This window comes from Perognathus longimembris, chromosome 23, assembly GCF_023159225.1.
Source record: "Perognathus longimembris pacificus isolate PPM17 chromosome 23, ASM2315922v1, whole genome shotgun sequence".
NCBI lineage: Eukaryota > Metazoa > Chordata > Mammalia > Rodentia > Heteromyidae > Perognathus > Perognathus longimembris.
Window position 1 is genome coordinate 17,617,844 of NC_063183.1, and position 14,548 is coordinate 17,632,391.

The window sequence follows — 14,548 nt, forward strand, 5'->3', positions numbered from 1 at the left end:
GGCCCCTCCTTCTTGGTGCCAGTACTGGGGCTTGAACTCAGGGCTTCATGCTCTTGCTTGGCTTTTTTTCACTCAAGGCTGGCGCCACTCTACCACTTGAGACAAACCTCCACTGCTGGCTTTCTGCTGCCTAGCTAGCTGGAGGTAAGAGTTTCTGAGCTTTATCTTCCCAGGCTGGCTTCGAGCCACTATACCAAGATCTCAACCTCCTAATAAGCTAGGATTACAGGTGTGAGCCATTGGCACCTGGCTCGTCTCTCGCTCTTGAACAACTCCTCAGCTCAGTGGTAGAATGCACTTGCCTAGCACGCCTGAGGCCCTGGATTCTACCACTAGCAGCACCAGAAAACAAAACGCAACAAAAAAAACGTTTACTAGCATTCACAGCAACGAAAATACCAAGGTTGGGGCCTCCCACAATGCATGTCTTCTGCCATGGACAGACCCCTGTACTGACGGCTAGGGCTCTTAGAACGAGCCCCCCCCCCCCATCAGCCATGCAGTCACCCCGGAAAGCCTCTTATGGACACATTTGGAGTCTAAGCACCCACGTGGCATAACCTTCTCCCTCCTTGGGAGGGAGGTTGCCCTAAAACAAGCAAACCAACACAGTCATGCCAAAAAGGCCCGTCAAGAACCACTTCCTAAGCCCCTGCAGTGAGGCGCACACCTGTGACCCTAGCTACTCAGGAGGCTGACATCTGAGGCTCACAGTGTGAAGCCACTCCGGACCAAAAAGGCCTGTGAGATTCTTCTCTCCAAGGAACCAGCAAAAAGCCAGAAGTGGAGCTGTGGCTCAAGTGGCAGAGCTCAAGCTCTTGTCCTGGCAGAAAATATATATATAAAAAAAAACACAAGAACCACTTTCTAGTTCCTAGCAGTTGACTCCTATTGGAGTCCAGATATCTCTACCTTTCAGTGGCCCCTCCCACTGGCTCTCGAGAGCCGGGGAGACCCGCCCTGCCCCTGCCCCTGCCCCTGGCCCCCGCCCCGGCTTCGAACATGTAGAGTTCCACCCGGAAACCCTGGAACCAAATTCCCTGAAGGGAAAGAGTGGGTAAGGATGTTTTCAAGAACCACTCATTGTGGGTTTGGTTGGCAGCCAGCAGAAGGAGGATTGAGATGTAACCAGAGCACGTGTTTAGGGGGCTGGGTAACCTCTTGGGCTCTACAAGTGCCTACTATGTGCAGAAAAGCCTACTGTGTGCAGGGCTAGGTAACAGGAACTCACAGAAGGGATGAAATCTCCCTCCCTATAATGAGCAAAACACTGAAGGCTAAGGTGGGAAGCTTAAGGTGGGGGCTATCCAAGAAAACCAAGAAGATTTTTCCTTTGGGTGCTGATACTGGGAATTACACTCGGGGACTGGCACCCTGCCTTAGCGTTTTCTCTCAAGGACGGCACTCTACCACTTGAAGCACAGCTCCACTTCTGGCTTTTTGGTGATTCACTGAAGATACATCTCACAGACTTTTTCTGCCTTGGCTGGCTTCAAATTGTGATCCTCAAATCTCAGCCTCCCGAGCAACTAAAATTATAGATACCAGTTAACCAGGGACTTTTTTTCCCCCCTCAGATGTTATTCCTTCTGGTCAGCTGTTACCTGTTATTTAGTGGTCTATATACACATCACTGTTTCCCTCCAACCAAAGAAGCCCATCCAGAGACTATGTATAAACAAGCATTTCTTGCAGCTGGCTCATGGTAGAGCCATGGAGAGTACCAGCCAGGCCTGAGCTAACTGCAAGCCTGTAAGAAAAGTCTGTTCCTGTCAGGTACCAGTGGCACACTCTGGTCATCCTAAGTACTCAGGAAGCTGAGAAGTAAGGACAGAGGTTCAAAGCCAGCCCAGGCAGAAAAATCTCCATGAGACTCATTTCCAATTAACCACCAGAAAACCGGAAGTGGCGCTGTGGTTCAAGGTGGTAGAGAGCTAGTCTTGAGTGAAAAGGCTTAGGGGGCAGTGCCCAGGCCCTGGGTTCAAGCCTCACAACTGACAAAAAAAAGTCCACAAGTGGTCAGATGCCTGAGGTCATACCTGTAGTCTTAGTTACTCTGGAAGCTGAGATCTGAGGATTATGGTCTTGAAGCCAGCCTGAGCATTCTTATCTCCAGTTAATCAGTAAAAAAAAAAAAAGCCAGAAGTAGAGGTGTGTGGTTCATAGTGGTAGGGTGCTAGCCTTGAGCAAAAAAAGCTCAGGGACAGCGCCCAGACACTGAGTTCAAGCCCCACAACTGACAAAACAACCACCACCAAGAGAAACTTGGAGGGCATGAGAGGAATCCTAAGGATTTGTAGAGAATTCCTGAATCTTAGGCCCGCCTCCTCCCTTCACAGAGGAGGAAACTGAGGCTTGGAAAGTGGGAAGGTCTTGCCTAAGTCATCTACCGTAGGCGGGACATCGCTGGTAGCCGTATTGGTGAAGGACTGTCCTCAGTACCATCGAGGTTTGAGGAATGGAGACAAATAATCATGACATGCTTTTTCTTTTTCTTTTTTTTTTTTTTTTGCAAAACGGTCTGTTTGTTCTTGAGGGCAGCAGGGTGTATGTGTGGTGTGTGTGTGTGTGTGTGTGTGTGTGTGTGTGTGTGTAGGCCTTCCTCGCACGGCTGTCAGAACAAAACTCCCAGCCTGTGCCTGAGAAGTGACCCACCCGGGCTGGCCGGCACCAACCCCGACTCTCAGGCGAAAGGATGTGCGTTGCAAAAATGGGGCAAAGTTTCCTTTTCTGTAGATAACATTGTGAGACACAGGAAGTCGGTGAGAAGAGCCTGTGTTTCCAGCAGACCTCTCGGGTACACCCGTGTGAGGCCACTTCCATTGTACAGGGCTTCTAGAGGTTTCAGAGGCGGCTGTGGGGGGCGGGGAGGGGGCGCAAGAGGGGGACATGGTTGGGAATGGCAGTAGTAGCCTCAGGAAAGAATGAGGAGAGGCGGCCCTGCCAGGCTCCCAAGCTTGGGTGGGTGGGAGTGTGTCTCCCAAGAGCAATGAATGCAGCAGGGGGCGGGGGGGGGGGCGCCCTGTCTTAGAAGGGTTAACAAACACCCAGTGCCTCTCCTGCTTTGCACCCTGAGTCCGGATTCCCAGGCCCCACCCCTGGAGACTCTGATTCATGGGTCCTGGGTGGAGTCCGAGAACCTCTGTTTTTCACAAGGCTCTCCGCGGGCCAGGATGGGTCAGGATGGCAATAAACGGGGGTTCGGCAGTCTGGCACCGCGGTGGGAGAGCTGGCTTCCTCGACAGAGGGCTACAGGGGCAGGAAAGAGACCAAGCGGGCTTGACTTCCCAGCCTGAGACGGACGTGGCTGTTCCCGCGCCAGGGCTTGGAGACCGGCAGGGGAGGCAGGGAGAGGCGACACGCTGGAGCCACCAGGGGCGGCCCTGACTCGGGGAGTCCGGGTGTGTGTTCGAGGACAGGCCCTGGGGATTTGGGATTCAGGACCTCAGTTCAAACCTTAGCCGTTGCCCAGCTGTGAGTGGGATGATGGGTTCTTAGTTTGGAGGGTGTGAAATGTGAAATGACAGTGAACGTGTGTACACACACACACACACACACACACACACACACACACACAGGCTGCGCGCCAGCAATGAATGGAACTCGGAACTCACAGCTAGCGAGGGAGCATTCCCTCAGCCTTTTCCGCTCTACCACTTGGGCCACAGCTCCACTTCCAGCTTTTTGCTGGTGAATTGGAGTCTCAGGGACTTTCCTCTCCGGGCTGGCTTCACACTTCACACACGGATCCCCAGATCTCAGTCTCCCAAGTAGCTAGGATTACAGCCTGAGTCACTAGCACCAGGCTAAGGCCAAAGTATTAGCAGCTGACTTTTCTTTTGAGGTCTCACAACAAACCTAGGAGGTATGTGGTATTAACTGTCCTATTTTATGGAGGAGGAAACTGAAGCCTCCTGACCCATAAGCTTACAACCAAGGGGGTGGAGCCAGAATTCCCACACCGGCTCTACCAACTTAATCCATTCAAGTAGGCTCCCCTGAACACACACACACACACACACACACACACACACACACACACACACACACACACACACACACAGAGGGCCCTGTGCTCATAAGAGCATGGTACGATTCTGCATGAGCCCCAGGACACCAGGACCATCTCTGCGTGCAAGGACACAGCAAGGTCAGGGACAAGAGGACATGAAGTCCAGCTAGGGACTTGGAGGTAGAGCATGAGGTGTTATGCTAGCATTAAAAAAAAAAAAAAAGTCTGAGTGAGGGAAGGAGTGATGTCCAAAAAGAAATGTCATCTTTAACTGACGTATGCCCCTTTGTACATCACCTTTATAACAATTTAAAAAATTAAGCTGGGGGGGGGGGGGGAGCTGGGAATATGGCCTAGTGGCACCATATATATGGAAAACGGCCAGAAGGGGCGCTGTGGCTCAGGTGGCAGAGCAGGAAGAAGCCAAGGACGGTGCTCAGGCCCTGAGTCCAAGGCCCAGGACTGGCCAAAAAAAAAAAAAATCAAGCTGGGCACTGGTGGCTCAAGCCTGTAATCCTAGCTACTCAGGAGGCTGAAATCTGAGGATCGCAGTTCAAAGCCAGATGGGGAAGAAAAGTCTGTGAGACTCTTACCTCCAATAAACTACTCAGAAAAGGCCTGAACTGGTGCTGAGGCTCAAGTGGTAGAATCACTAGCCTTGAGCAGGCTCAGGGACAGTGCCCAGGCCCAGAGTTCAAGCCCCAGGACTGGTCAAAACAAAGCAAAAAAATTTTTTTTTATTTAAAAATGCAAGGAGATAACAGATACCTGGTCAAGATCAGAAGGACAAGCACGTGGGAACGAACACAGACACCAGCTTGCACATGCACAAATACATATGTGCCAACCCGCAAGCTTACTGTGGCTTGCTTTTCTGTCTATTGGATTTGGCAACTGCTGAATACGCCAGCCCAAAGCCCTCTATACCTAGGGGTTTGTCAAAGTCTATGTATTTATTTAGTTTTGGTAGCACTGGGGCTTGAACTCAGAGCTCTGTGTTTGCTATGTAGTGTGCTTTACCAGTTGAGTCATAGCTTTTCGGCCCCTTTTGTCTTTTTGTTGTTTTGTTTTGAGGTAGAGTCTTCTTCCATTAAAGTGGTTAGAGACAACTAGGCCTCATACTTGTAGGACAGGCACTCTACCCCCAGCTCCATGTTTTTGTCTGGTGACTTAGACCAGCATCCTCCAACTGATGGCTTGTGATGATAAGAATAAGCCAAGGTGCCTGGCAAATTCTCCTACCATTGTGTTATTTGTTGTCTGCAGAGGTAGGAGAGTAGCAGGGCCTTGAACACGCTCTACCCGGTGCTCTACCAATGAGTTAAGGCCTTGGCTCAAAATTCTTTTACTTCTGTCCATTCTTAGGTATTTCAAAAGCTATGTTGCTAGTACAAAATCAGCAAAAGCCCAAGTTTTTGTAAACAAAGCTTCACTGGAATACACCCAACTAGGGCTATTTTCTTTCTGTCTTTCTTTTTTTCTCTTGGGCCTGGGGCTTGAACTCAGGGCCTGGGCACTATCCCTAAGCCTCTTTGTGCTCAAGACTAGTGCCCCACCACTTGAGCCACAAAGCTACTTCTGGCTTTTCAGAGTACTTTACTGGAGATATGAATCTCAGGGAGATTTTTCTGCCCCGGCTGGCTACCAAATCTCGATCCTCAGATCTCAGCCTCCTGGGTAGCTAGGATTACAGGTGTGAAGCCACTGATACCCAGCTTCTTCTTCTTCTTTTAAACCAGTACTGAGGCTTGAACTCAGGGCCTAGGCATCGTCCCTGAGCTGTTTTGCTCAAAGCTAGCACTCTACCACTCCACATGTAGCATTTTGCTCCTTACTTGGGAATCTCACAGACTTTTCTGCCCAGGTTGGCTTCAGGGATCCTCAGTTATCCGTCCTCTAAGTAGCTAGGACGACAAGGGTGAGCTTGCCCCGACTCGATTTTATTCGTACTTGCTAGTCCTGGGGCTTGAGCACTGTCCCTGAGCTTCTTTTTGCTCAAGGCTAGCACTCTACCACTTGAGCCACAGAGCCACTTCTGGCTTTTTCTATAGATGTGGTACTGAGGAATTGAACCTGGGGCTTCATGCATACAAGGTAAGCACTCTACCACGAGGCCACATTCCCAGCCCCAATCTTCCTGTGGCCTCTTAGCCTCTTAGGTGGCTAAGATTACAAACATGCATCTACCACGTATCCTGTTTGGGATGGGAGTGGGGTTGCCTCATTAACTTTCTACATGGGCTAGCCTCATCTCCCACCCTCCCAATCTCTGCGGAGTAGCTGGGCTTACAGGAATGAGCCACTGCACCTCGCTGCAGACAGGTTTGCACAGTGCGGAATGTGGCCCGAGTTCTGACTGTGACCCATCCCGGAAGAACGAAGTGAAAGTCCTTCGCCTGACATTCCATGGGTGCTCAGAGCGTATCAGATTCTGTACCTTTGGATTAGGGACGTGCAGCCTGGGCCTGTGTCCCGGTTCCTTATGCTATCCAGCCTCCCACACTGCTTGGTTTAGGCGTGTGGCTTCTAGATTAGCATAAACCTGGACTTAAGATATCTATTTTGGGGGGTCAGAGTCTCCTCTCTATGTAGCTCAAACTGTCCGCTAACTCACATTCCTTGAGGGCAGGTGAGTGCTTATTTTGCTTCAGAGACAACTCTAAGAGGAGCCCAGGATGGGGAAGAAAGTTCTGCCTTTGTTTGTTTTGGGGTGCCAGGACTGAGGCTTGAACTCAGTACCAGGGTGCTGTCCCCTTAGCTTTTCTCCTTGAGGTTGATGCTCTTTACCACTGGAGCCACAACTTCTCCTTTCAGCTCTTTGCAGGCTAGTTGTTATTATGAAGAGCTTCACAGACTTGCCTGCCCAGGCTGGCTTCGAACCGCGATCCTCCCATCTCAGCCTCCTGAGCAGCAGGCATTATAGGCACGTGCCACCATGTTCCCAGCTTTAAACTTACTGTGTGACTTTTAGGCAAGTCACTTTCTCCAAGTCTGGGCTGATTCCCTCAACCCAAGGGTGGCTGCTCAGGAGGCCAGAGCCTGAGCCTACTAGAAGGAGCACTGCTGTCCGCCCCCCCCCCCCACGCCCTCCGCCCAGTGGGCACCGGGCAGGAGGGCCGGGCGTGGAAAAGCAGCCTTTGCAGGCTGGGTAAACAGCTCTATTGGCAGAGCAGGGCCAGCGGAGTTACTGAGCTAGGATCCCGAAACCGTTAAAAATAGGCAAAGAAATGGTACAGTTCACATATTTTTGCAAAGCTAAGTTAAATCAACATCTGTAAAAAATATCCCCGTTAAACGGAATAGCAGGATTTCATTAAGTAAATTGCAAGTTGGCAGAAATTCTGAAGGAAAAGGGGGAAAGCCACGGGCTGGCCTGTAATTTAAACCTTATTTTAACTGTGACTGCACAGGGCTCCTTTTCCAAACGAAAAGGGGAAAAAATAAAATAAAAACCTTTAAAAAAAAGTTTACCCCCCCCCACCTTTCCAAAAGGGGCCTCCTGCGCTCCCCCTCTACCCCTCCCCTCCAGCTCCCAGAGACCCGAGGAAATTTTCAGTAATTACAGTGTTACCTAGTTTTCCCATGGATCTACAGGAGAACGAGGGATGAGGGAAGGGAGGGGAGGAGGTGGGGTGGAGGAGAGAGGAAAAAGTGAGCACACAAAGTTACCACTGCCACCTCTAATTAGCTTGGGTTTTTTTTTTTTTTTTTAGTTGTTGTTGTTTTTCTAACCAAAATGGCTTCAAAAGCACAGAACGATGGAACTCTTCCTTTCCTGCAAGGGAGGCCTTGATGCTCAACCCTACGGAGGGGTTCCCCTGGCTGGATGCCCCACTGGGGGAGGGGGAGGGGCTGGGATGACCCTGCCAGCTGGCTCCCCTCCCCCCTTGGTAGCTCTTCCCTAAAATGGGTGGAAGCTAGCTGGCATTGGTAGCACACTGCCTGTCATCATCCTAGCTAGCTATTCAGGAGGTTGAGGATTTGTGGTTCGAAGCCAGCCCGGGCAGGAAAATCTGTGACACTCTTTTATCTCCAATTATCCACTCAAAAACCAGAAGCGGAGCTGCGACTCAAGCTGTAGAGTGCTAGCCTTAAACAAAAAAATTCTCAGGGACGGCGCCCAGGCCCTGAGTTCAAACCCCAGTTTGGTGGCATGCGCACATGCACATGTACGCATGCGTGCCCCCATACATACACACACATTAGACACACACACAGCATACGAATCCATCACTACTCCAGTTCACAAGAGCCAGCCACTCCCAGCGTTGTGACTGGAGCCAGGAACGGCTGAGCGGGAGTGGAGAGCTGATTTTGGTGTGGCCTTGCCTCTGGTTGAAGGAGAGGATGAATCCAGAGGTCATCTGGCTGGGGACAGCCCGGGAGAGGAGGCATGCCCTTTGTGGGGAAGAGGGGGGAAGGCATTAGGTAGGGAGGAGTCATTAGCTCCTCCCAAGGTGGCTTTCCTACCATGTAAGAGGACATGGAGCTGTGCGCCCCCCCCCCCCCCAGGTCACTAGTGACATCTGAACCCAGAACCCGAGTCTTTCAGAACCTCCGTGGGCAAGGCGGGCAGTGCCAGGGACTGGGCAGGGAGGCAAAGCCCCAGGGTCCCCTGGCCCAAGCCACGCCCCGTTCCCACACTGTCCAGAGAGGATGAAGTCCCCACCAGCGGTGGGAAGACGGTCTCCCCACTCGGTCTCCCCAGGCAGGGCCAGCTCCTCGCTGCTCTAGGAGCAGGTGTATGTATGTGTGGGGGTGTCTCTGTGCTGCTCCCAGCGGCTGAGGGAGGGGGGACGCTCTGCCCCTCTGCCCGGCCCGCCCCAGTCCTCCCTTCTTTGTCCTTTCCTCCCCTCCAGTCCAGCTCTCGCTCTCAGGATCTGCTCTGAGGAACACCCAAATTAAAGAAAACCTTCCCCTGGCACCAGACACCTGAGCTCACAGCCAAGTCCAAGTTCCTCGAGGGCCAGGGCCTGGTCTCAGCTGCTCTGCACCCTGCATGCACTAGGCCACGGGGACCAGGCGTTTAGGAGGTGCCCAGGATGGGTCACCCTGGGGAGACTCACCGGTCTTCTGACACTCGGTCCCCAGGGCATGGAGCCGGGAGTGGGGAAAAAAACACACCTCAGGGACAGAACAGTCCTGGTGTTCAAGCCTCAGGACTTGCGGCCTCCACCCCCTCCCCAAGAACCCTAAAAGCTATGGAGAAAGATATAACTGCTCCCAAGGGCACTTTCTACCACTTGAGCCTCAATCCCTCTTCCGGCTTTTTGCAGTTACTTGGGAGAATCTCATGGACTTTTCTGCTCCAGCTGACCTTTGAACAGACATCCTCAGATCTCAGCCTCCTGAGTAGCTGGGAATACAGGCACGAGCCATCGGAGGCGCAGGACTTTCCCTAAATCCAGAGCTGATGCTTTCATCTTACCCAGGATCACACATTTTGCTGTCATCCCAGGGGCAGGGAGCGTCCTCAAGGGGCTCACAGGGACCCGGTTCATAAAAGTTACCAAAAAAAGGAAAAATAAAAAGGCTAGGCACCAGTGGCTCATACCTGTAATCCTAGCTATCCAGGAGGCTGAGATAGGAGGATCGTGGTTCAAAGCCAGCCTGGACAGGAAGGAAAGTCCATGAGACCAGAAGTGGAGCTGTGGCTCAAGGGGTAAAGCACTAACCTGGAGCGACAAAGGCCGGCCAGGGCTGGCCGCGGTGCTCTTGTCACCCACTCCCCTTTCTGTCTTCAGAGCCAAGCACCAACCTGTCAGCGGCCCTTACCAGCTCGGCGGGCCTGGGAACAGTGGGGCCACTGTCCGCATGCAGACACTTCACTCCAACCCACAGCAGGGGGCCACGGGGGTGGCCCCCTCCCCTATCTCCCGAGGGGCCCCCCGGGACCCTAATGGACCCATTTGGCCCCTCCCAACTAGGGCACCAGGAGAAGCCCAGGGACCCCCGTGTCCCTGCTTTTGGTTTCCTAGCCCTGCAAGGGTCATGGGGAACTTGGGGTCAACTGAGTCTTTGTGTGCGTGCGCGCTCACAAATACTAGGGTTTGAACTCAGGGCTTGGGAGCTGTCCCTAAGCTATTTTATTTTTGCTCAAGGATGGGGTTCTATCACTTGAGCCACAGTCCTACTTCTGGCTTTCTTTGCTGGTTAGTTGGAAATAAAAGTCTCACAGACTTTTATTTATTTCACTGACCAGGCTGGCTTCCAACCATGATCCTCAGATCTCAGCCTCCTGAGTGGTTAGGATGACAGGCTTGAGCCACACGTATCTGGCTAGTGTCTCTCTCTCTCTTAACCAGGAGGGCACAACATAAGTGGTTGGAGAGCCCCCCCCCCCCCCAATGCAGAGAGAGGCGGCAACTGACCCAAGATCGCACACACAGCCCTATATGAAGTCCTAGAGAGAATAAAACGCTTGGAAAAGCATGTACGTCCCAGCCAAGCCTCTTCCTGCAGCTTTACAAGGAAACTCCCATGGAGTCTCCTGTTCCTGATAATCCCTCTGAAAAGGCAAGTTAAGGAGTAGAGCAGCAGGGGGAAGGGGGAAGGAGCTGGGGGGAGGGGGAGGCAGGGAGGGAAGAGAATCGCACCCCTCCCCCTCCCCAAACAAGCCCAGCAACCTAATAAAGGAGAGAGTCAGGTGGTAGTTCAAATGCTGGCCTTGGAAAGATGCAAGTATGCAATTCAATTAAATGTTGAAATCGTGTTTTCTCGTACTAAATCACTGCAACGTTTTGTGCATTCCTTGAATTTCTTAGGGCACTGTTCATTTTTATTTATTGTTGTAACCCAATGCCCTTAGCAGCGTGAATGGTGCTATTCGCAGGAAACTTGTTTTTGCAAAGGGGGAGAAAAAAAAAAACTGTCCCAGGTCTCTTAAAAAAAAGGCTCATTATGTGTGGATAACTCCGCCCGGTGAATAATCCTGGGTGATACAAGCAGGGTTTACCTCCCATTGAACATTATATTTTCCACCACTCTGCAAACAGCTTCTCCATACGAACGCTTTTGATATCCAACTCCTCCTTGGTTTGTGTTTTGTTTTGTTTCCCCCCCCCCCCCAACCAATCTTCTCTCAGTGCCTACTCCTTATAAAGGCGGAGGGGGGGCGGGGGGGGGGGGGGAGAAAGAAATCACCAAGCACACATGTTTTTTCAATTAAGCTATGCTTGGTGCCAAAATATATGGATCCCACTAATAGCCATAAGTAATCTTAAGGTCTTTTCCCCCAAATATTTTGATTATTTTACAAATCCCCCAAGGAATGTGCTCTCAGGGTGATTTATAGAGCCCTGCCTTTGGGGGAGGGGTGTGGCTGTAATGGGGTGAGCTCGGGGAGGTGGTGTGTGCCCCAACTTCAGCCAGAAACATGACTGGGAAGGGGGGCAAGAGTTCTCAGGGAAAAGTCTGCGGGGGGGGGGGGGGGAAGGGGGGGAGCAGGCCATGTCTGCAGCAGGGGAAGGGGTCCGTGGCACCAATCAGTCTCTTGAGAGAATGGTGGCCAGGGCAGAGTGACCAGCCCAGATACCCCAATGTCCTCACACGCGCACATTCTGAGCAGAGTGCTGCTTGGATTAATAACTCTTACCACTTACACAGAAAAAGCCAGAAGTGGTGCTGTGGCTCAAGAGGTAGAGTGCTAGCCTTGAGCAAAAGAAGCCAGGGACAGTGCTCAGGCCCTGAGTCCAAGGCCCAGAACTGGCAAAAAAAGCGAGAGCGAGAGAGAGAGAGAGAGAGAGAGAGAGAGAGAGAGAGAGAGAGAGAGAGAGAGAGAGAGAGAGAGAGAGGGAGGGAGGGAGGGAGGGAGGGAGGGAGGGAGAGAGAGAGAGACACCTGAGGATTGAATTTCAAAGCCAGCCCAGGCAGAGAAGTCTGTGAAATTTATCTCCAATTAACCACCAATAAAACCCAAAGTGGAGCTGTGGTTCAAATGGTAGAGCACTAACCTTGAGGAAGATAGCTCAGATAGAGACAATGCTCAGGCCCTGAGTTCAAGCCGCTGTATTGGCACAGATGCATACATGTACACGTGCGCGCGCGCGCACACACACACACACACACACACACACACACACACACACACACACACAGATTGCTGCTTAGGATCGGGCCTGGAGTCCCTGTAGAGACCAGCCAGGTCAGGCTCCCCTGTGACCAAGGGCAGGTGCAGTGAAGAAACCAGCCCTTGGCAACCGGAGGCCCAGTGACCCACGTCCCACCGGCCCTGCCCTGTGACCCCGCAGACCTTTCCTTTGACCCAGCCACTTTCTCCCCACTTGCCAAGTCTAGATTAGGGTTCACGTCCTGGCTGGATCCTCCCAGGAATGACCAATTGGATCAATTACATGAATTGGATTATTCTTCGTAAGATGAAAATGGAGCCAGAAGGAATTTTGCATGTGAGTGCTGTTATACCAATAATTGACATAGTAAATGTACAATATCCCCGGAAAGGAGCTTGAGCGTGCCCTGCCTTTACTTAAGAGTTCAAAACAGCATTAACCCTTTGGGAGCTGCTTGTCTGTAGATTGGGGACCAAGCCTAACACGGTGGTGGGGAGTGGTCCTACATGGATTTGAAAGTTCCGGGAATCCATCTAGGGGAACTTGCTGTCAGCTACAGTCAAGTCCAGCCTGTCCCTTAGACAGAAGTGACCAGCCTCAGTGTGCCAAACCCAAGAAAGACAGAAAAACCTAGGCAGTCACCATCTCCACTTCCCTCAAACCAACGAGTGTCCCAGCATGCATCACACTCCCAGAGTGCCAGGATGTTCCTCAGCAGGGGTCCCCACAGCCTTGCCCCTCCCTGAACCCCAGCCCCAGGATCCCAAGGCAGAGCCAGAGAGGAACCAAAGCCTGGATGTCAGCAAGGGGACACACAATGGGCGGCCCACCCCAATCCTGAAGGATGTAGAACAAAGATCTGGCTAGCCCGCGAGAGAGACCTTTAGCTTCCAGAAGTTACTCACAGCCCGTCTCACACGGAGTCCCCTCCATGCCTTTGGGAGGTGCCAGGTTTGCTGAGGCCAGAAAACAAAACAAAACAAAACAAAACTCCGGCATGAACAAACAGCAGAATAAGGTCAGGAGTCACCAGACTTGCACGATGGCCCCGTCCCTCTCTCCCGGCAAGCCTAGTACAGACGGCCTTGGCAGAAGAGAGGCTGGGGAGGTCATCCTGAAAAGGGCAGAGGCCCTTGCCCCCAGCTGATTCAGAGGGGGCCCAGGGTTCCTATCCGAGAGCCCAGCAGGCACGCATCCCATAGGCCTTTGTCTCTGGCTGCAGGAAGCGGGGTGCAAAGGAGGGATGGGGTGCCACCTCCATACTGGATCTCACAAGGTCCTCACTTAGAAGCAAGAGTAGGGGCTGGGAAGATCTCAGAGCTCGGGATCTGGGCCCTGCCAGAGTCGGGGTTTAGGGGAGAGCAAACTCTCTTGGTCCGAATCACTGTACAGCAATAGTAGCTAGGCCAGGGACCTGAGCAACTAGCCTTAGCCCCCCCATGCTTAGAGTCCCCCAACAAAACGATTCCCGTGCTCAGCTCCTGCAGAATTAAGCCAACCCCAGCCAGCGGCTCATGCCTGTAATCCAATCTGGTTTGTCAGGAAGCAGAGAGCTGAGGACCAGGGTTCCAAGCCAGCCTGGGCAGGAAAGTCTGTGAGACTCCAATTAACCAACAAAAAGCCACAAGTGGAGCTGTGGTTCAAGTAATTGAGTTTGGCCTCAAGCAGAAAAAAGCTAAGCAAGAGTGTGAGACTCTGAGTTCAAGTCCCCCCCCCCCCCCTCCTCCCAAACAAAGCAAAACAAAATGTAAAGGCCAAGCTGGGCAGGGGTTCACCAAGAATAGGAAACACTTCTTTCCTTAGCCTAAGGGAAGGAGGAGAGGGGAGTGGAGGGAGGATTTTTTGAAAGCTGTTTTGGTTTTTTTTGTTGTTGTTGTTGTTCCAGGTCCTGGGGCTTCAATTCAGGGCCTGAGTGCTGTTCCAGAGCTTTCATGGTCTGAGCTAGGGCTCTACCAGTTGAGCCAGCTTCACTTTCACACACACACACACACACACACACACACACACACACACACACGCTTAGAATAGAATCACACAGACTTTCCTACCAGGGCTGGCTTTGAACTGCAATCCTCAGATCTCTGTCTCCAGAGTAGCTAGGATAAATTACGGGCGTGAGCGAAGACAACTAGCTCCTGAAAACTGTTTGAATGTGGGAAAGGGGAAAGGCATTCACATGGGGTTTGCCTGGAGCTGAGAGGCTACAAAAGAGGGGCCTGGGGCGGGGGGGGGGGGGTACAGGGCCTGGAGGGCAGAAGGTATGACTGGGACCTCAAACAAACAACCCTGGCGCTTCAAAACAGAAGGTGCACTGGAGAAGTTGGGCCACCTGACTTCTACTCCCAGGAGAGTGTCACCTGTCCGCTTTGGAGTGGGGGAAAGGCAGCATTTTTTTACCTACTTGTTACTTGGTTGGCGGGGTGGGGGGGGGAGTCTCCCCAGTACCTTCATCCTGACCAAGGAACAA

The 14,548-nt window shown here is 52.2% G+C and overlaps 1 protein-coding gene across 2 annotated transcripts in view; it reads right to left on the minus strand.

Annotated features, from left to right (window-relative positions):
* Smad6 (SMAD family member 6) overlaps window positions 1-14,548 on the minus strand; it is a 66,705-nt gene that overhangs the window by 14,640 nt on the left and 37,517 nt on the right. The gene's annotated exons all lie outside the window — the stretch shown is intronic.